The sequence below is a fragment of the Canis lupus genome, chromosome 33 (assembly GCF_048164855.1).
Source record: "Canis lupus baileyi chromosome 33, mCanLup2.hap1, whole genome shotgun sequence".
NCBI classification, from domain to species: domain Eukaryota; kingdom Metazoa; phylum Chordata; class Mammalia; order Carnivora; family Canidae; genus Canis; species Canis lupus.
In genome coordinates, this window is record NC_132870.1 from 31,719,496 (window position 1) to 31,743,646 (window position 24,151).

Genomic DNA, 24,151 nt, shown 5'->3' on the forward strand with positions numbered 1-24,151 from the left:
AAGCTCACCAAAAGAGAAATGAAAATAAACTTAAAACAGAATAAGCAGAGAAATATTAAAAAAAAAGAGGATCCAGAAAAAGAAAGTAGAAAGAATCATCCAAATATGAGAATTGGGATAATGACATACCAGAAAACTGAAGAAAAAGAGTTTTGAGGAGATGCAAGTCTAGAATCTCAAATTCACAAGCAAGCCTAGGAATTATGGACAGAAAAAGTCAATTTGCATTAGCCCAGTTCTTTGTCTTTATGGTATATAAGCAGTACAAATGTCATGGGACACTTATTCAATAACCTCTGCTAAATTAAATAATATTAATAGTATATAGAAACAAGTTCTGTCAGAAAAATAGACATTTTCTGTTCTTTTCTTTGGCACACACTAATTCCATGCTTTTGTACAAGTACAAATTACAGCTTTGTGTTTGTCTGCTCTTTTTTCTACCATATGCACTAATCATTTTGTGGAAACAATTACACACAACTGACAAAGAGATTACAATCTCTTTCACCCATTAATTTTTTTTGACCTGCTGAAAATCAAGAATAGCTAAAAGTCTTTTATCTCTAAAAACATCTGAAGTATAAGCTGCCATAAATGCCACATTCAATGGGTTGAACTTTGACAAAATAGCAATTGCTTCTGTTATTTTTTCTTTTCATTTTGAGCTCCTATATAGGAAATACAATAAGGATATGTTCAACGTGCTACATACTTACAGAGATAAAATGGCAGAGACTCCAAAAAGGTTTTTGAGTCATTCCTGAATAAAAACACTACTGAACAAGGGAAGGAAATGAGTAATGTAATGATGCAGAAAGAATAGCAGGCAAGAAATTGTTGAAAGAGTGGTCTCTGCAGTCTTCCATTCACAGGAAATCAGAACCCCTGGTAATTAATATTTTTGAAGTATTTTTAGGTATATTTAGACACATATGTTGAACCAATATAAGCCATTAAAGATGGACTGATATAGATAGACTTAATTGATGATAGGAATTTTCTACTTTTAGGAAAAAGCAGTAACAAATGAGTACTCATTTGGCTCATATATCTTCTTGCTTCTCATATCCCAAATTAACATACAGCTTTCCATAGAAAACTTACCGAATGCATTAGCATATTTATTTCTTCTGAAAATTTACTTCTTCTAGGAAATATTGACAATGGATTTTTTAGCCTGGTCTTAACATGAGCCAAAATTCTCTTCTGGAAGTCACTTCTGTGTATGGAGAAGCCAGAAGGTGTTACAGAACTTGGGAAAAATAATAGTGTATGTGTGATCCTCATGAAGATTTTTGATTGCTGAAACCCGGAAGGAACCTCTAATGGTAGAAAGATTAGAAACTGGTTCACATTTTATTTCATAAAGACTTGACTTAAATAAAACCCTACAAAGTCCCTGGTGAACATCATGATTATAATGCCTCCCCATAAGGCTGGCCTAGCCTGAGATGGTCGTTCATATAGTTACATGCATGGAGTTTTTACCAATTTGTAAGTGGAAAAATGGACCTATCTTTAATCCATGCAAATATTTTGTGTACTTATACAGATAAGGAAAATCAGAATCAGAGATAGTTAGAAACTCTGTTAGGGGAAAATATGATCCATTCAAGAATATAAGTCTCATTAGCCAGTTTTTATTTGATTCTACTTGCTAATTACAGGTTACACTAACACTGCTTTTCTTTCTCTTACAATTGTTTTCTTAAAAAAACATTTTTAATCATCTATATAATTTATCTGTTGTGCAACTTCACCCCTCACTGCCAAGAGTAACTGAGCATTAACTATAGATTGGAATTTTATGTATCATGCAGTAAGCCCAGTGAGAAAAAGGAATCTGGCACTATTATCTTTAGCCACACTGAACCATCAGTAAGAAGTCTTTATTAATTATCAGAAAACTATAACCAAAATCACAAAAAAAAAAGAATCAAACAACAGAGAAATTTTTTTCTGCCTTCAAGTCTTTACATTTAAAAGCAAAATGTCTGACATTTATAAGGAATTATATAATGTTTATAAGTGCCATCTTCGTGCTTAAAATAAAAATGTTTTGAATAATTCCAGGCAACTTGTTTTACTAGTAAATTAAAACATTTATTTGACAAGCAGAAGCTGGACACTTCTAGAATGTCTCTTAAATATGTTTTCCCTTCGCACAGTTCTGAGCCAGGGAAACAGCTCAGCTGGCTGAGAAAACAGCATCATGGGGCCTTTTGTGCACCAGCCATTGTAGGTCATCTAAACACTGCTCAAGTAGCAACTCAGAAATGCCCCAATTGAAGAGGCCTTGGGAGGTTAATTCTGTCATTACTGCGTTGACATGAGGCATGTTGCAGCCTTCAGCGCAAAATGTTACTCGTAATCTTTTAATCCCAAATTAGGTCAATATTTTATCAAGTTAATCTAGCATGAAGATTAATTGCATTAGTTACACACACATATACGCACGCAGGTTATTTGTTTTAGAGATACTTTTAATCAAAGAGCAAACCTTTGGTTACAATAGGCGATTTTTAAAAATCATCCTTTCTCCAACAGTATTTATCTTTATAAAAGAGACATTTATTCCTTTCATTGATCTTTAGTCAAGACTGATGTAAGAGAAAAGATAATGGTCTTATAATTACTAAAACAATGACCACTTAGAAAAGCTTTATGAAGAAATAATGACTTCTGATTGAAATGTTTTTAATAAAGTATCTCATTAGCCTTTTATTTCAATTTAATTTTAGTTGTTTTCTTAAAATGCGTGATTAATCCTGCAAGGAAAGTCAATAATTTTCTGTGTATTTGCATCTTTGCATCTCTAGGCATGTTAAAAAATATTGTAACAAAGACTATGAACTAGAGTGGTTTTCCATAAAATTATTATCATACATTGGGTTTTTTTAGTTATGAAAATTGGGATAAAGCATATGTTTTCTTTTAATCTAAGAAGTAAGTTTAGCAGGTAGGTAGAAAGGTAGAAACATATTGATTTAAGTGCTATAAATCTGCTAAAAGAAGTCAGTAGAGTGGACAAATGCCTTTCTCCCTGAGTTTCTTAGATAAGAACTATCTTGTAGTTTGAAATTCCCAGGCTTCATTCTGGATAGTATTACAGGTCCCCTGGATGGCAGGGGAAGAGTTCACACCCTGTTTCATCAAATATCCAATGTCATTATCCAAGGGTCATTCCAATTATAGAAATTTTATCGCCAATGTTTCAGAATATTGCATCTCAAAAATTTTGGCTCTCATCTTCGAATATTGATTTCTTAGCATTCTTTGTTAGTGAAGCATGATAGGTAAAAAGATCCAGGAATATTTTCACATGACTAAACTTTTGAATTAATTAAAAGATTAATGTCAGATCTTTCATGTGAAGAATAGGTCAACAGCAATCTCAGTGTCAGACACTTTCTAAGAAGAGATTGAATTGGAAAGTAAATTCACAATCGTAAATGTCAACCTTACAGTTATGAAGTTCAGACAAGCTATGCTGAATAAACATGCCAAATAATTCTCTGTTTTTTCTGCTTACTACAATATAATATTCTTTTCATAATAAATATTAAGTAAAATCTACCTTCAACTTGCTCAAAATCAATCAAGTGCATGATAAAATAAAAATAAATACTTTCAGGAAAGGATACTATTAAAAAAAAATCCCAAATGAAACCATAAAAAAAAAAAATTAAGGTCCAACATTCAATCTTTATTTTTTTTTGTCTAAAGAAAAATTAAGCCCTTTTTTTCCTTCCCTCCAATCTCACCCAACAGAAACATTCAATATTAGAAATTTAGTGTATAGCCTTTTCACTTCTTTTTATGTCAATGTAAAAATAATTTCTAAGTATATATACATTCATTTATAGTCTTTTTTAAAGATTTTTTAAATTTTTATTTATTCATGAGAGACACAGAGAGAGGCAGAGACATAGGGAGAGGGAGAAGCAGGCTCCATGTGTGGAGACTGATGCAGACTCCATCCCAGGACCCCGGGATCATGACCTGAGTCAAAGGCAGACACTTAAACACTGAGCTACCCAGGCATCCCCATTTATAGTCTTCTAGTTTCTAATTTAAAAAATGTACAAATGTAGGGATGCCTGGGTGGTTCAGTCGGTTAAGCGTCTGCCTTCAGTTCAGGTCAGAATATCAGGGTCTTTGATTCAAGCCCCACATCCCACTTCCTGCTCAGCAGGGAGTCTTCTTCTTCCTCTCCCCCTGTCCCTCCGCTCCCCCTCTTGTATTCGCTCTGTTTGTCTCTTTTTCAAATAAATAAAGTCTTTTTAAAAATGTATAAATGTAAATACAGATGGTCAATTTTGAAAATATATAATTATACACATTATTTTTATCATAATTTATACACTTCTCAATTTAAAAACTTTCATGCACTACTATCGTCATCAAGACATTTAGATCAAACACATTTTGAACAACTAAATTAGAAAGTGTCCAGCCCTGAGAAAATGCTACTTAATCTCTATTAAATTAATCACTATTTTCCACTGAGAATTTATGTTATGTGTACCTGTCACAGATCAGGTTTGCGTGGTATTCAACATAAAATATAAGATAGAGTTTTTAGTAATATAATTTACCAGATGGAAAAAAAACAAAAGAGAAACAACATCATTAATGTGCTATCTAGTGGTTGAGAACATAGATTCAGGAGTTGGGCAGACATGGTTAGGAACAAGAACTCCACCGTCTAACAACAGGTTAACTTCTGGAAAATCTATTATCCTGTCTATGCCTGAGTTTCCTTATCTATAAAGCAAAAATAATAACAGGACTTGTTCAATGAATAAATGAGATAAGGAAAAGAAAACAATGTAATGCCTAATACTTGATAAGTGTTTGATACATTTTAGCTAATATTATTGTGCCCATTATTTAGATGATCAGGATCAGGGTGAGGGTTTCCAAGGTGTGAACTGCAGCGTATAAACTGCAGACATCTGGGAAAGTTTCATCTGATGAGCAATGAGGTCAATCCAACTGGGCACAAGTGAGTAATATTTCAGAGGATTCACTTCTCATTGCCAATAGGTTTTCCATCACTGTAGAGAGATGGGGCTTAAAATGTGTGGGTCACTCAGATGAGTAGGGGCTGCAGGGGATGGAGGCAGAGACAGGTCAGATTTTGTATAGACTCATTTATAAGACTCGATTTTTGACAACAAGTGTGTGGGATTTTAGAATTGGAGGGAACTGTATGACTCCACTGGTCTTATTTTGCCTTGAAGGAAATAGGAACCAGGAGAAAGACACATCCAAAGGCATCCAGCCAGTAGCAGTCAAGCCAGGACCAGAGTGTAGGCCTCCTGTCTCCCGGCTTATCTGCCTCTACTCTGTTCTGCCTGTCATATCAAGGGACTAATGTGATGACAGCAACGTTTTAGGAAGATTGATTTAGCAGTTGAGTGTAGGCTGAATTAAAGGAGGAAAGCCTGGGGAGGGAGGGGTGAGGAAAAACGCTGTAGTGGTACCAATCATGAGGTGATCAGCCTCAGTGAGGGACACGAGAATAAGATGGAAAAGGAAAGAATGAATTCAAAACGATGCCAAAATAATGAGATGGAAAATCGGCCACTCTTCAAAATGGTTCAACCTTATATAACTAAACATCACCTTCTATAACGTCTTAACACAAAGTAAGCAATAGCATCCAGAAGTTAAACAAAGCTTTCTATGACACTACTGCTTTTCCATACGTATACATACCCCCAAAACTCATAGTGACCCCTCACATCACACATGTAGACTTGTTCATCCTCACTCCATCCAGCATCTCTATCTCTACCTGGCATCTGAATCAATGTGATGCTGAAAAGTGTGTGATAACTGGAGAACTTCTATTTCTACAGAATTTTATTTCAATTTCTCCCCTTCTGAATAGGCATGTCAGTTATATGTCGCATTGGTAAGTAGGAAGATGTCCTAGAGCAAATTATTATTATTATTATTGCCCACAGAAAGAGAAGTGAATTTTAACAGCTGAGTCAAAATCATGGAATGAGGTTGCAAAGCCCAGCTCTTGATGCCAGATTAATAAATGTATTAAAAGGAATTTGCAGGAAGTTGACATGATTCATAATCAAGACAGTTTCAGAATCAAATTCTGTGGTAGGCAAAATATTAAGAAAAACGCTCCCCTAAGATCCTGCTCTCCCTGGTATATATACACCTTCTTCTAATTATTGAAACACTAATCTAGGCACCACCATGAGGAGATTTTACAAATATAATTAAGGTCCCACATCGACTGATCTTAAAATGGGGAAATTATGTAGATGGGCCTATCCTAATCACATGAGCCTTTTAAAAGCAGAAAGTTTTCTTCAGCTGTTTGTAAAAGAGAATATTGGAGATTCACAACATAAGAAGGATCCAATGTACCATTGCTGGCTGAAGATGAAGAGAGAATCTGGTAGGGAATGAGGGCAGCCTCTTGTTGCTGAGAGGGGACCTTAGTGGACAGGCAACAGGGAAATGGGGACCTCAGACCTACAAATGTGAGAAACCGAATTCTTCCAACATCCTGTGAGCCCAGATGAGAACCATAGCCCCGGCCAACATTTGATTTCGGCCTGGAGAGACCCTGAGCAAAGAATGCAACTAGCCGATGCCCAGATATCCAACGTACATAACTGTAAGCCAGTAACTAGGTGTGGTTTTGTGTTTCCTAAGTTATTGATAATGCATTACACAGCAATAGAATTCTAATACGGGTTCCAATCATTTACTTCTAAGCTTTCCAGGGCACTGGCATCACATTAAATAGGTAAATAGCACCAAGAATACCTACTTCCTATTTTGAATGACAAAATTTAAAAAACTACACTTGATAAATTCATTTCACCCAGAAGCATGCAACCCTATTCTTAGTGTTTTGTAGAATTAAACTCATCAAGAGACTAGGGAAAACTGGCAGAATCAAATTTTAGAATCTCAATGATAAATGAGGCAAAGACCTTTGTTAAAGAGAATCTATTGTTAAACAGAATATTAGAGACAGAAGGCAGAAAAATAAAATGAAGAACATACTGAAAGAAATTCGTAGTTCCTATGTATGAGGAATATCATCTGTTCAGGAATGCACGTATATAGGTACATAAAGGTATGTACCTTAATTATTTGACCTACTTGCACTTAAAGGGACCCCTCCAAATATAGCTACTCTGGTGTTGAGAGGCTACTGACTATCTGACACTTGGAGAGACTTGCTACTTTGTCTGAATACTGCATATGCTGTTCACATGTGGCCAGTGATTTTGCTTCTAAAATAAGCCCTGACAATTTCCCCATCTCCTACTATCTAACATTTCCTGGGCTGCCTCGGAAGATGCCGAGCAACTGACGGTCAGTGGTGCTCAGGTAGGAAAACAGCCTCCAGTGATATTGTTGAGGGGGATGATACCTCGTGGCGAGCTATCACAGAATGTTCATTGATAAATTAGCATAAGGAAAGGGTCTCTCATAAAGATAAACTAGTTCAAATTAAAGATGTATTCCAGGTATTAATCTTATCTAGAAGAACTTAATATCATGTCTGTTAAATTTGAAATAAAAAGAAGGCGTTTCCCACCTCTCCAAGTCACTTGAAGTCATTAGTTAAAAAAAAGAAATTATAACCTGACTTCCTCTCTTAAGAGACTTCAATGGCTATCTTTATTATTCATTAACTAACATTAAAACTGATTATACTATAAACATTCAACTTGATTATACTATACATTACTTCTCATATGTAGTTATTATAAAAGTCAAATTGTTTCACCTGTATTGGTCCCCCCAAATTTAGTTGGACTCTATGTGCTTTTCTGGGAAATGGAAAAACAATTTTCCACTTGTTCTCCACAATTATTGTCAGTAAAATCTATGCCAAGAACAGAAACTATCTCCATGTATCAGTTCTATGAAGGACCAGATATAGAAAGAAACATACCATAATTTAATTTTCTCAACTTACTAAGAGCACAATAAGGTGAACTAAAATAGAATTGATGACTTTTTATAAATTTTATAAAACTTTAGAAATTGCATATACTTACAAATACCGGAATTTTGTTATTTTTGTTTTGTTTTGTTTACTTAGGACTGATAGATACCTATCAGACTTGGCTATTGCCAAAAATATCTTGCAGATTAAAGCTTAAGTTATTCTCATGACTAATATAGTCTGTAGAAATTTGACATGCTTTTCTGGTGATCCTGTTAGAGAAACAAAATATTATAATAATAGAGTGTTCTTACTACAACTTTTGGCTTATAATAGCAAAAAATATGTTGCTTAAATTATTTTGGGATGAAAATTTGGGGTTTTTTTGTGACCTAAGATAATTTTTGTTTCATTTTGTCCCTTTACCTTCTGTTTATTACATTTGCTTTGACTTTTTTTCTTTTTCAATAAAACTGAAATACTGCAAAATTGCTGAATGAGTTCTAGCAATCTTGGGGTGGAGTCTTTTGGGTTTTCTATTAGAGTATCATGTCATCGGCGAAGAGGGAGAGTTTGACTTCTTCTTTGCCAATTTGAATGCCTTTAATGTCTTTTTGTTGTCTGATTGCTGAGGCTAGGACTTCCAGTACTATGTTGAATAGCAGTGGTGAGAGTGGACATCCCTGTCTTGTTCCTGATCTTAGGGGAAAGGCTCCCAGTGCTTCCCCATTGAGAATGATATTTGCTGTGGGCTTTTCGTAGATGGCTTTTAAGATGCTGAGGAATGTTCCCTCTTTCCCTACACTCTGAAGAGTTTTGATCAGGAATGGATGCTGTATTTTGTCAAATGCTTTCTCTGCATCTAATGAGAGGATCATATGGTTCTTGGTTTTTCTCTTGCTGATATGGATGAATCACATTGATTGTTTTACGAGTGTTGAACCAGCCTTGTGTCCCAGGGATAAATCCTACTTGGTCATGGTGAATAATTTTCTTAATGTACTGTTGGATCCTATTGGCTAGTATCTTGTTGAGAATTTTTGCATCCATGTTCATCAGGGATATTGGTCTGTAATTCTCCTTTTTGGTGGGGTCTTTGTCTGGTTTTGGAATTAAGGTGATGCTGGCCTCATAGAACGAATTTGGAAGTACTCCATCTCTTTCTATCTTTCCAAACAGCTTTAGTAGAATATGGTTTCTTCTTTAAACGTTTGATAGAATTCCCCTGGGAAGCCATCTGGCCCTGGACCTTTGTGTCTTGGGAGGTTTTTGATGACTGCTTCAATTTGCTCCCTGGTTATTGGCCTGTTCAGGTTTTCTATTTCTTCCTGTTCCAGTTTTGGTAGTTTGTGGCTTTCCAGGAATGCGTCCATTTCTTCTAAATTGCCTAATTTATTGGCGTATAGCTGTTCATAATATGTTTTTAAAATCATTTGTATTTCCTTGGTGTTGGTAGTGATCTCTCCTTTCTCATTCATGATTTTATTAATTTGGGTCTTCTCTCTCTTCTTTTTAATAAGGCTGGCTAATGGTTTATCTATCTGTGTGGAGGTTCCTCAAAGAGTTAAAAATAGACCTGCCCTATGACCCAGCAATTGCACTGTTGGGGATTTACCCCAAAGATACAGATGCAATGAAACGCCGGGACACCTGCACCCCGATGTTTCTAGCAGCAATGTCCACAATAGCCAAACTGTGGAAGGAGCCTCAGTGTCCATCGAAAGATGAATGGATAAAGAAGATGTGGTCTATGTGTACAATGGAATATTACTCAGCCTTTAGAAATGACAAATACCCACCATTTGCTTCAATGTGGATGGAACTGGAGGGTATTATGCTGGGTGAAATGAGTCAATCAGAGAAGGACAAACATATGTTCTCATTCATTTGGGGAATATAAATAATAGTGAAAGGGAATAGAAGGGAAGGGAGAAGAAATGGGTAGAAAATATCAGAAAGGGAGACAGAACATGGAAGACTCCTAACTCTGGGAAACGAGCTAGGGGTGGTGGAAGGAGAGGAGGGCGGGGGGTGGGGGTGAATGGGTGACGGGCACTGATGGGGGCACTTGACGGGATGAGCACTAGGTGTTATTCTGTATGTTGGCAAATTGAACACCAATAAAAAATAAATTTATTATTTTAAAAAAAGCTGAAAAAAAACCCTGAAATAACTATTTTATTTTAAATATTTTATTTATTGATGAGAGACACAGAGAGAGAGGCAGAGACATAGGCAGAGGGAAAAGCAGGCTCCCCTTGGGAGCCTGATGTAGGACGCAAGCCCAGGACCCCGGGATCACGCCCTGAGCCAAAGGCAGATGCTCAACCACTGAGCCACCTAGGTGCCCCTGAAATAACAATTTTAAAAAATGCTTCAACACTGTATTTGAAAGACAAAGACAAGAATAGATAGAATTATGATAGAACTAGTGGTAGCACACCACTAACAATTTTCATGCATCAAACGTCTAAAGCACTATTGTCCACATTGATTGTTTAGTTGGCTCTGTGTTTCTGGGATAATGCATCTTATCTGAGATGTGTATAGAATCACTTCTCTAGGCAGTGCATATATCAAACAAGTGAGTCATTCCTGTTCAGGGCCACAATCTACCTGTCAATTTAAATTTACCCATTTCCCCTTAGCAAGTTTTCTGAAGTGCTTAATTTTTTTTAGCAAGTAAATGAGGGTTTTTTGCAAGTGTTTATGAGCATTAAATTACAGAGTAATCAACTAGGAGAGGCCAGAGCCCCCCAGCATCCATAATTTGATTTAACCATATAGTGTTTAGCTTAGTTTAATTAGTGTATAAACACCCAAGTGAGAAACTCAAGGCCATAATCCTATTTCTTTTTTATTTTTACTGTGGTATACTTATGTGTTTAGTAAAAAATCAATTTTGAATGAATACACAATTCCAATCTATTTTTCCTCTAACATTTTATTTTGAAACATTTCAGGCCTACAGAAAAGTTGCAAGAGTAGTAAATAAGCACACATACACCTTTACCTGGATTTATCAGTTATTAACATTTTGTCACATTTGCATGCCCACTTCCATGGTGCACACATTTGTGTAACTATACACACATTGACATAGATTATACACACGCACATACACACAGACTCTGCAACTATACATGAGTGTTTATATGTATATATATAATATATATACATAATACATGTATATGGTATATATACATATATCCACCCATATATGCATACACTTATGTATGTGTATATATATATACACACACACACATGTGTGTGTGTGTGTGTGTGTGTGTAGCTGAATCATCTCAGTGAATTAAATATACATTCATAATCTTATTCCTAAGGCTAGGTCTTATCAAGTAGCATGAGAAAAATAACATTTTTTACTTCTACCTTACTACTTAAAAAATTTGTCTTTCTCATGAGAATTTAACAAAATTAATTCAACATATTTATAAATGAAAGGAAATTTTAGGTCATCTTTTCCCCAATTACCACCAAGTTAAATCACATTTTATTATTTCACTTAAACTAACATCAATGATTGGCCTCCTGGCTTCCATTCTTGTTTCTCTTCCACCCACACCCCTGTCTAGAGTCTATTCTCTACTCAGGAGCCAAGGATCCTGTAAAACTGGAATCAGATCATGCTATGATCTCCTTAGAGCCCTCTGTGGTTTCCCATCTTTACTCAGAGTTGTGCCTGATCTGAAATAGCCTACAGGAACCTGAATCCACTCCCAACACCCCTTTAACCTTATCTCCTGATGTTCCTGAAGGACCAGGAAAGCCCCAGCCTCAGGGTCTCAGCTCCTTCTATTGCCTCTGTCTGGAACATTCTTTCCTCAAAGTCCTCTAGTCCTTTTACTTCTTTTTTTTTTTTTTTTTTGAAGATTTTATTTATTTATTCATAAGAGACACAAAGAGAGAGGCAGAGACATAGGCAGAGGGAGAAGCAGGATCCATGCAAGGAGCCCAATGTGGGACCCGATCCTGGGACTCCAGGATCATACTCTGAGCCAAAGGCAGACGCTCAATGGCTGAGCCACTCAGGCGTCCCTAGTCTTGTTACTTTTTAGATCGTGACTTAAATATTACCTTCGCATGGAGTCTCTTCCTAGCCAACCTTTTTAAAACTGTAAAACAAAAACCAAAACACACACTCCCTATCCCCTTCCTTGCTGAAGTTTTAGCTTAAGTACTTACTGACATCTAATATACCCTAGCTTTTATTTATTTATGCAATTTATTTATGCATAAATTTATTTATTTATGTTGGCTTCAAAAGGACAGGTATGTTTGGGGATCTTTTGCTGCCACAATGGTGTGTGGCATAAGGAGGCACAGTCATCTCCCTAGATTCTTGCTGTTTTTGTTAATGAATGATATAAACACATACGGGGCAAACAATAAAATAATGTAATTCAATAGCATTTTGCATATATCACTTAGTTTCTTTAAGCAGCTATTAACAATATTAATACTGTAATTTATAAGCATGTTGTGCATTTTCAGCACCTTCTACATATGTTAGCTTATTGACTGTATTAGTTATCTATTGCTACATAATAAGTTACCTTAAAACTTGGTAGCTAAAAACAAATGTTTATCATCTCAGTCTCTGTAATGAGGAGTGTGAGTGCCGCTTAGCTTGTGCTCTAATTCTGCATCTCTCCTGAGGTCACAGTCAAGCAAGTTATCACCTCAATCTCTCTCCAATTATATCAGATTTGTCAGGGGTGGGCATCTACTTTTGGGTTCATTCACAGTGTTGTTCACCACATGTGCCAATCTATCAGCTGCCTGAATGTGTCCTTATGACATGATAGCCAGTACTCTAAGAAAGACAGCCAGAAAGGGAGTCTGAGACAGAAGCCGCCACCTATTTTGACGTAATTTCAAAAGGAACACCTCAGTCCAGCCCACTTGCAAGGTAAGGGGATTACCTACAGTGTAAACACCAGAGATCCCTGGGGCCATTTTAGAGGCTGCCTAAATTTTTGATCATTGTATAGATACAGAAGTTGAAATCTAGAGATGTCCACTTTTCCCAATTTACACAGTTAAAGTAAGATAGAGTAATTCTGATTCTCTACTAAATAGCCTTTGAGGATCACTGATAAATTAAACATAATAATCATTTTTCAAAAAGTCAAGAAATACATTTCTGCCTTGCTATGTTACAACAGCTTAAATTGCTTTGCATGTGTCACCATATTTAATCTATAAAACAACCCTATAAGGTAGGTATGCTTATTACATACATTTTACAGATGTGATAAACAAGGAATAGAGAATTAAAATAATCTTCTCAGGGTCATATGGCCAAAAAGTATCAAGGTTGGTACTCAACCCCAGCATTCTGCATTGAGAGGATGGCTTCACACCTGGTACTTTATATCACATGCCTCTTAGACATAAAAACTAAAGTATTTGTCTTCATCAAAATTCATTTTTTAACTCTTGTCTTTTTGAACTTAAAACAAGAGAGGCATAAAAAAAAGAGAGAGGCACAGTGTTATTTAAATTTGTCTGATGAGGAAACTTTTATATGTATATATATAAAACTGACAAAAATACGTCAAATACCTATACATTGCATGTTCTGACCCACAGTGAGAAGACTATCAGACAAGCATGTGTCCATGGTTGGATCTGGTCTAGATAGAATGTCTCATTGCTATCTAGAACAATCACCTGATGTTCTCAGGTGAATATTGTTTCCCTCTTTCAAAGGAATAAGAAAACTACACACAGGAAATGCCATGCAATGCATGGGAACCACTTCTCCTCCTCTCTTTTTTTCTTTATAGGTTATAAAAGTTCCCCTTCCAAATGGCAATAAGTCACTTTAGAGAATGCATTTTCTAAAGGATGATTGCTTTCTTGAGTAGTGACGCACTTAAGGCAGGCATGCAGTAATCCTTAGAAATGTCCTGCCTGGCGTGTCTTATTGCTTAATTAGAGCTGGCACCGGGCCATTTCCTCTTCGTCTTGAACCAATGCAAGAGCCTTGGAAGGAGGCACGGGTGTTAGAAGTGTTATTTCGGGGGGGCGGGAGGATATAAAGTAATGGCACTGTGCCAGTCTGTAAAAAAACAAAGCAAAATACTCCTACCACAGTTAAATGTCAAAATGCCGGGTTTCACTGTAGTCAGAGATCAAATCCATCATAGTGCCCATGGTCAGGGTTTAAATATGATCTCTGTTGTTCTAAAAGACTTTACAATCCTTACTTACAATGAAAATATGACAATAAACATAACTTCCCCCAAAAGTGTCTATTGAACAAAGGGAAGAAGCCATTATTATAATTATGTAAATATATTATCTTACCTCCTTGAATAGCTGATGATCTTTTTTGGGTTTTTTTGGTGTACTACATTTTATCAAAGAACAAATGGCTGGTCCGTACTAACTGAATGATAAAATTCTGTGGCATCAGCTGATGCCCCCACCAGCTTCCACATCTACTCAAAAGGCTTCCAAAAAAGTTTTACAAGCATCAGCAATACTTGACAACATACAGCTCATGAAGCTGGCCTTGCTGAAAGTCTAAAACACAGTATGTGAAATACAATTAAATGTACATGCTCAACAGCATTATTACATAGGTAGTTTTTATGTATCCAGGTAGCCTGTTAATTCAGTCCTTCCTAGCCAATTTGGCACAACAAACAAAAATATCTTCACTTCCACTGCACTGACCAAAAAACCAGTATCTTACAAAAGGAAAATTCATCCTCAGATAATATGCTCATGCCCCATTGGTAAGGTTGCTGAATGTTTTCAAACTAAAATAGAAAAAAATTGTTATGATTATGCATATGTTTTAGTCTGTTAAATAGGAAGAGTTATTAGTGTGCAAAACCTTTTAAAAAGGAAGACATGGTGAGTAAAGGGAAAAAACAGGTATATGAGAGGAGTCCATTTAGGTATTAACCGAAGAAATCTAAGAGAGACTTGGCATACAGGCTGCAGGTGAGTCTTCTATGGCATCATGTCTTGGAATTTAACTTGGAGTTAATTCAGTGTTCACAATGCTGATATTCAGAAATACTACAAACCTCCAGAGTCATTTCTGTTTTTTTTTTTTTTTAAACAGTGTATAGTTCTCCACCATACTGATCTGGGAAAACAATTGACATCAGTCTTGACAGTATTAAAGTGGCAGGTTACAAAAAGTCTCCTGGTGGAGGAAGTAGAGAGCAGATGATGCCATGAGCTGAGTTACCTCATTACTAATATATGCCCAACAAGGATTGCAGCTAGATTTATGTGCTGAGAAATCAAGTAATCATTGATGTTCCAGGCAAGCGTCTCCAAAGCTTGGATTTTACTGGATCATATCAAATGAGGGAGAAGAAACAGATGTATCTTCCCAACTGGGGGGGAAAAAAACCCAGGGTTATAGCTCAGAAAGAAACTATGTGTGATGCATATGCGCCTGATTACACTATGCTGTCCATCCTTTATATATATATATATCTAGAATATGCCATTTATTTCAATGTTTATGTATTTCTTGATATTCTATCAGCTTGGGAAAAATGACTCTTCCTATAAATGTCATCATGGAATAGAATTATAACTTGTTTGTTTAGATAACTTTTGTTTATCTCTTTGAGTTATTTCGATAATGACAGAGACTCATTCCAGTCTTTTACCTCTATCCAAACATGTAGCCAGGAAAGATTCCTAGGAAAGTATCTTTTTCTTGTTTAATTAGCACAAAATTCTATTTTCTCCTTTGTTTTTATTTTGTTTTTTCGATTTTATTTATTTATTCATGAGAGACACAGAGAGAGAGGCAGAGATATAGGCAGAGGGAGAAGCAGGCTCCATGCAGGGAACCTGATATGGGACTCGATCTTGGGACTCCAGGATCATGCCCTGAGCCAAAGGCAGACGCTGAGCCACCAAGCCACCCAAGTTCCCCTATTTTTGCCTTTCGGCACCTTTTTTTTACAATCTCCTAATTTTGTAGTCATTTCATATTTTGAGGGTATTTAAAAGCCTTGGGACATAGTATTTTTTCACTGTATAAGGCATGTATGTGTTTCATGTGAGGATCACTATTTGCTCCTTATTTTAAGTATAAGTTCAGGGTTTATCACTCACTCGCTAAGTAAAAAATTTTACCTTTAAAAACAGAGCCAGAGACACTCAATATAAAATTGGAATACTATACCCTGGTCCTGGACACAGAGGCTGTTTCTTCAGGTTTCAAACCAGAGGAGTACTATGTGAATGTTCTTTCCCCCCACTCAGCAACCTTTGCATGGAACTTTTCTCTATATATTCATTTTACAGTCTACAGGTTTGGAGGAAACTGTATGTAGTTTTAGGAATTCTGAGTAAAATTTGTCTTAACTTTTTTTTAAAGATTTTATTTATTTATTCATGAGAGACACGGAGAGAGGCAGAGACATGGGCAGAGGGAGCAGTCTTCTCACAGGGAGCCTGATGCAGGACTCGATCCCAGGACCCTGAGATCACACCCTGAGCTGAAAGCAGATGCTCAACCACTGAGCCACCCAGGTGGCCCCAGAGTAAAATTATAAAATCCCTTTCTATAATACTATAAATCTAATCTGCACTTACTCCTACTAAACCCATTGCCTAAGGATACATAGAAAATGTCCTTTCACCTTTCTTTGCTTCCTTCTCTTTCTTTTCTTCTAATTATCATTAAGTTCTTGTCCTTATAAGTATCTCTAGAGCTTACATGACTTTCTAGGACCTTCTGGCTTATGCCCTTGTATCTAGGAACTTACTGATGAGATAAACAGGAGACTGGACATTATTTGTACTCTTTCTTGATTGATGGAGGTTATTGGGCTGCTAACATGCTCTTTACTTATTTAACATCCAAAAAGTCAACCACTATTAAATGACATATTTCAGTAGATGTCAATGAAGTAAGCTGAATTCATACAGCCATAAATTTAAATTGGCAACTCCAGCAGTGGTGTCTTCCACCTTGATTTCTTAAATGGTTTCTAAACAACTCTTTTGCTCAGGCCATATATATCTCAGTGCATGTTCTGTGTTACATTACTACTTTGAGATGAAAATGAGTATGGGATTTTTCTCTAGAGTAGCCATAAATTAATGGTTTTTTTTTTTTTTAAGTTTACAAAAAAAAAAAAAGTCTCAATGTCCTGATTTGTTGTTCACACTCAGTTAAAAAAATGGTTGCCTATAGGCTTTGTTTTGGTACCAGTACCATATCCTCGCTGTGTTTCTCCAGCCCCATAATAATAGTTTATGAGATACTTTATCCAAAAGGACATAAATGAAGTGCATCTAACTCTTTCTGTCTTCCTTCTTTTACATGTGCTACTGGGTTTCTGGATTCCAATTGGAACCACAGAAACAAATGTGTTGAAATATATTCAGTTTTTTCAAAAGGAAAGAAAGAACACCATTTCTATCAGTCTTTATTTTTCCTCTATTGACGTGAATTTAGAAAATCTTGCTATTTGCAAAATTGTGACTTTAAACATTCAAGAAACTTAAATGAGTGCTTTCTAATTATACCTAGAGGTCTCAGTTAACGTATAACATTTTGTATACTTCACACTTTGTGACATAATAAGAATTAGCATTAGCATTCATTACGTAGGTTTTGTCAGTCTGAGACATCGACCCTTAGTAAAAACACAGCAAGAATGGCTAGATTACTAAGAATCTCTAGATGGGTATAGTAGGCCATTAAAAGGCCCAGGTTCAGAGCTCTTCTAAGTAGAAAACCGTATGCAGAGGCACAGTTCAGATGTCCAAGGAGACAGCCATAAATGGTGGCATATTTCAGCTACTTTTAAATCCTATGCTCTATCCTCACATTTCCTTCAATAATCTGCATGGAAGATTGCAACCCTCAAAAAGTTTGAAGATTTTATTTCTATTTCTGTGTATCCAGTGGATATATGTTTTGATAGATTACTTTACCTAGAAAACAGATTTTTTACATTCACGAGCTCTTGAGTTTCATCCAAATTGGTAAAAATCTTAATATATTCTAAGATGGAAGAATTACAGTATCCCATGTGAACGTACTAGGAATGGGAAAAAGGAAAGCCTTCAGATTTAGTATTTACTCATCTCATTAGGAATGCTTTCCCCAGGGATTCCTGGGTGGCTCAGTGGTTTAGCACCTGCCTTCAGTCCAGGGTGTGATCCTGGAGTCCTGGGATCAAGTCCCACGTCAAGCTCCCTGCATGGAGCCTGCTTCTCTCTCTCTCTCTCTCTCTCTCTCTCTCTCCATCTCTCATGAATAAATAAATAAAATCTTAAAAAAAAATAAAAAGGAATGCTTTCCCCTGAATTTGTATGAATTGATTTTCGTGAAATACGAATTTTTTGTTAGAAGACACAAATAAGATTTGCAAAATAATAACCCCAGCTTTCACTAATAAGGCAGGCAGTCATGCATTTAGTCACCTAGTCTGTTAGTCATCATTTTTATTCCCCAGGTGTCACACCTTTATTAAAAAAAAAAAAAAAAAAAGAAAGATGGTCCAAAAGAGAAAGGGGAGATAGTCTGCAAGGCAAATGCTGCCATCTAGAGAGAGAGAGGAAAGAACATTGACAGTGGTAATTTTCCAAATATAATTCAAGCAAAATCAAAAAGCCTCAGATTGAGAACGTGGACATTTTCCAAGAAGAGATCATCCCTTAGAAGAAATCAGCATTTTATAAAAAGGAGCCATTGAGAATCCATTTAACTTGAGATGAGAGGCTATTCTGCTAATAATTGTGTATAACAGAATCTATCAAGAGTTGTTTTTGTCTTTAATTATAAGCATCAACCTTTAAAGATGATTTTCCTAAACTATTTAAAATAACTGCATGCGAGCTAATTGTTTAGAGCTAATTGTTGTTTAGAGCTGATTGTCTACAAAGTAAATGAGAATATAGCTTTATCTCTATTTTATCTTGTTTAAACAAATGAAAAAAATCACAAGAAGATTGAATTGTCTGCAGTCTACTGGTCAGTTCACCTTGTTTTCATGATGCGTACAAAGACACTGTTTACTCTGTGAGTAGCTTTAAAGAAACACAAATTGTAAAACTGAAACAGATAAACACAAAGGGATAGCTAAAAAATACCTGAAAAACCAAAGGAAAAGGCAGAGGTTTGCTTGTCTTTATGTGTTATAGGTAGAGACATTTAAACAATCCACATTCTAAAAAAAAAAATAAATAAAAAAAAACAAAACAAAAAAAAAAATAAATAAATAAACAATCCACATTCTAAGAAAGAATAGTGCATACTGAGATGGTAATTCTCAAATCAATTCACTTAGACACACTAAAGTTTTTCTAGTAACTCTTATTTGAGTGTACATTATCTAGATTACAAGAAAACAATCAAATTCTCATTTAAGAAATTCCTTAGATCCTATTAAAAACTAAGCAGTATGAACTAAGATAGGTGCTATAGTTCTTCAATTGCTCAGTATTAGGCTCTATGAGAAGTTTTAACATTTAATATTGGACTGTAAATTTCAAATTTTTCTGAGCTATATATTTACCTAATACATATTTTGATAAGTTATTTATCCAATGATATCTATGATACTTATATATTTAAGTACTTACATATACATACATAAGTTATATACAATTTATACATATAATAAGTATATTGTACATATGCTAGATATATTTAAAGTTATAAAAATGAACAAACTGAGATCTGCCATTTAAATTTGTTTAAATAGAGGGTACATGCTTCTGCTTATCAAATAATAACAATACTTACAATCAATTGAGCAATGTTATAAGCATTGAATGAATGAATATTCATTCAGCAAATACATATTAAGTACCTATGCTATCCCAGGCACTGTTATAAGTGCTAGAGTTACTATGGAAAACAAATAAATGTGCACAGCTCCGTGAAAGCCTCATAATATTCCATAAGCAGGAACGGTTTCCTATTTTACAGAATCTTGGACAAGATCTTACTGTTTGCAAGTGAAGGAGTGGGTTTGAATTCAGAATTCAGTCTCTGCTTACTTGTGGATCATATTTCTTTATGGCACATTGTGTTACCTCCCATATTGTTGCCCCTTCTTGTTCTGATAGAAGTTTTAAGAAGAAAAGTTTTGATTTTCAATAATTTAAGAAGCTGTGATGGGTGAATATCAATGTGGCTCTTGCAACATTTGTCATAATTTAGTCAAAACACTTAAATCTTTCACAAGCAACATTTCTAGTCATCAGGGAAATGCAAATAAGAACTACAATGAGAAATTACTTCACACCCACTTGGATAGTTAGTATAAAATGAAACAAAACAATAACAAGAAACAAGTGTTAAGGAGAATGTGGAAAAATTGGAACTCTCGTAGAAAGTTAGAAATGTAGAAATGTAGAAATGGTAGAAATGGTAGAAATGTAAAATGGTTCAGCTTGTACGGAAAACATTCTTAGGGATTTCTCAAAAAGTTATGCATAGAAATACTTTATGATCCAGCAATTCAACTCCTAGGTATATACCCAAAAGGAATGAAAGCAAGGATTCAAATAGATACTTTTACAGCAAGGTTCGTAGCAGCATTATTCACAATAGCCAAATGTGGAAACAACCCAAGTATCCATCAAAAGATGAATACATAAAGAAAATTCTATTGTATGTATATAATAGAATATTACTCACCTGGCATGTACATACAACAGAATATTATTCCTCCTTAAAAAGAAATGAAATTTTAATATATGCTACAACATGGATGAATCTTGAAAACATTATGCTAAGTGAAATAAGCCAGGCACAAAGGAAAAAAAATATTATATGATTCCACTTATATGAGATACTTAAATTAGTAAATACAGAGACAAAAAGTAGAGTATAGGTTACTGGGATCTAAGGAAAAGGAAGAGTTGGGGAAGTTTATTGTTTATACAGCTTCTGTTTGGACTGATGAAAAAGTTCTGGAAGTAGTGGTGATGTTTACATAACAATGTAAAAGCATTCACGGGCACTTATGGGTACACCTAAAAACAGCAAGAAATGAGGGACGCCCGGATGGCTCAGTAGGTTAAGCACCTGCCTCTGGCTCAGGTCATGAACCCAGGGTCCTGGGATGGAACCCCATGTTGGGCTCCCTGCTGGGTGATAGTGCAGGAGCCTGCTTCTCCCTCTCCCTCTGCTGCTTCCCCTGCTTGTGCTCTCTCTTTCAAGTAAATAAATAAAATCTTTTAAAAATAGCTAGAGGTGATCAATTTTATGTTACATATATTTATCACAATTTAAAAAAGAAATCCTTCACAGGTAGTTATGGAATTCTAGGCATCCCAAAACAATGGGAACCAGAAAGGGCAGGCAAACAATGAAAATACAGCATAGTTTCTCAACACTATTTTTTAATTAAAGAAGCAAATAAATGTTTGTCTATTTCAAAATTTAAATAAGGTATTCCCCTAAATACATAGTTTAAAATAAACTTCTTCTTACTATAATTAATCATTCATAGATGTTGGAAAAAATATATCCACATTGGCAGCAAAGACAAGATCAAACAGAATGCATTTGGTGTGATGATTTATATTAGGATATTATTCTTTCGAGTTATTTATTTGAAGAATGTAACAATAGTTAACTTTCTTAAAAGATCACCATGTGGGAAATGGGGTTTCACTAAAAAGGAAGTAGTCAGGGCTTTTTTTATCTTCTTTATTTTCTCAATCTCACATTGAGATACAGATTCTCTCTTACTCATGTGTGTGTTTGTGCATGCATATTCAAAAGCAACAGAACAAATTAATAAGAATTTTTGTATTTTCAATCTCATCTGAGGGAATTAACACTGAGATCCATGTGTACCAAGCAATTTCTTACAAAAATAATTTTATATCAGAGGAAGTTTAATAATTTGAGATGAAATGCATTGGTATTCCCTATAAAAATAATTATGAAAAGGCAAAATATTATGAAGGGTCCATGTCTGAGACTTCAAAAATTGTATATGGTGCTCAATAAAAAGCTGTTAAATCAACATCCTTATATCTGGCACTTAATTGGCCAACACACATGCCTACTGTTAACATCTTCCTGGTTATATATGAACCCAAGGAAGATTGATACTGATTAATTGCTAATATCCTTCTATACAATTCACCACTACATTTATATTTTCTTTTTAAACATTTTTTTCATTTAACTATTTCTACACATATTAATGCAGGTCCAGAATCTGGAAGCCTAAAATAAATTATGACAAAGTGACATAAACTTAAATTTCAGCTTAACTGGGAAGGATCTCAATTGTTACACATTTTTAAAGTTCACCAGGATCATTATCACATGTTATTATTTTTAATATAAGTCTAAAGGGCTAAAGAAAATTATGGAAGCAGGTAGATTTTTTTTGAAACTGTACATAAATATGAAGCATCCACTGCTTATGGGAGCATCAATCCTTACCCTTAGTTTATGCTCAGAATACCTCTAACACAGAGGGGTGAAATGATTAAAAATACAGGTACTAAAGTAGCTTTCCTAGATGCAAATCCTGACTCTGCTCTTTATCGATTTATTAATTGGACAAGCTACTTTCTTTTTCTTGCCTCCCTTTCCTCATCTGTAAAATGGGAATAATAATATACTGACTTCATAATATTATTGTGAAAAGTCAATAAGGGACTCAAAACAGCATTTGGCACAGAAGAAGCAGTTACTATACATTACATATTATTATTAGACCTCTGTTCAAAATTAAGGAAATCAAGGCTTAAAACTAGGTACTTTACTCACCAAAATTATGGTATGACGTGAGATCAGATCCTACTTCCCTATTAAATCATGATATTTTGGAGGAAAAAAAAGGAAACCAGCTGTAGAACATTTCATCATTAGAAAGTTATGATTATTAAAATCACATCAATGGCATTTGGCAGGAAACTTAAAAACTATGACACTCATTGCTTCTATTTAAAATTATAATATCAAAATTTTGTGGAGGAGAAAGATTAATAAAATTTCAAAGTTAAGCATCCTTCTTCATGCAGACAGCTGAACCACACCAGAACAATTTTTGGCAATTGTTCATATATTATAAAAGTGCTTTTTTTGCAGCATTCCTTGTAATAATTCAGATGTCTTAACCAAAAGTCAGTTTTGAATGGTAACAATCAACAGATGAAGTTCTAATTTGGTCTGTAAAATATTTGTAGGGAAGTATGAGAGTAAAATTGTAGGAGCAGTCACCTCAGTGATAAGGCATTCAGGGTTTGATGGCAGTAAATGTTCAATGCCCCTCCCGTGTGTTTTATGAAGTTTAGCATAAATCAAATACATTTTAAGCCTTAAATAGTTATTCTATCTAAAAAATATGTTTCACTTAAATATTACTGATTAAAATGAAAAGTGCTAGGAAACTTTTAGGGTGATAGTTTAAATAAAGGTAAGAAGGACCTACTACCACAGACCAGGGTGGCCAATCTTTTCCAAAACAAAGCAAAGATTTCCTTGCTCAGGGCACTTTCATGAAGTTATTTTCTTATGTGATTGGCCAATGTCTTGTGTTGCTTGTTTTCGTGCTATGTGAGTTTAATGTTTGTTTCCTATCTGTCATGATTTTGCCCTCCTCCCAAATGATAAACTCTGCATTCTACAAATAGTATCAGCTACAAAAAATTAACCAAGCTGACTTTTATTAGCTTGTTTTCTTCAACTACAAACATGATGAGATGAGATGTACCCCTGACCCCCATGACCATGAAGCCAGGTCATTTGACTGGAGTAACTGCCATCTATGGAAAGATCTGTTATCAAAGCATTGTTTAAAAGCTAAGTGTGGAAATGTCACTCACTATGGTAGAATGGGGAGTTGTTCTGTTGTTTAACATCTAGGCTAATATTTAGTATTTAACTTTTTGTAGAGCTTTATTAAGGTGAATTTTATAATCATCTAAAATTTAAAACTATTTTATGTTTTAATAAGGTTTATTTCCTTTTTTTCTTGTACTTTACATGTTTATCAAAGCTCTTTTTAAAGAAAAAGTAATGAACTTCTCTGCATTCAAATAAAAAAAATTTTTGACATCTGGGCTGGAGGTTTGAGAGGAGGGAAGGAAGAAAGCAGATACACTATCCCAACTCCAAAAAAATGTCTAAGCTGAGATAGAAAGTAGCAGCAGGAAATCAGTACCAGGTTTTGATAAAAAATGCTAATATAATGAAGCAAATGTTGGGCC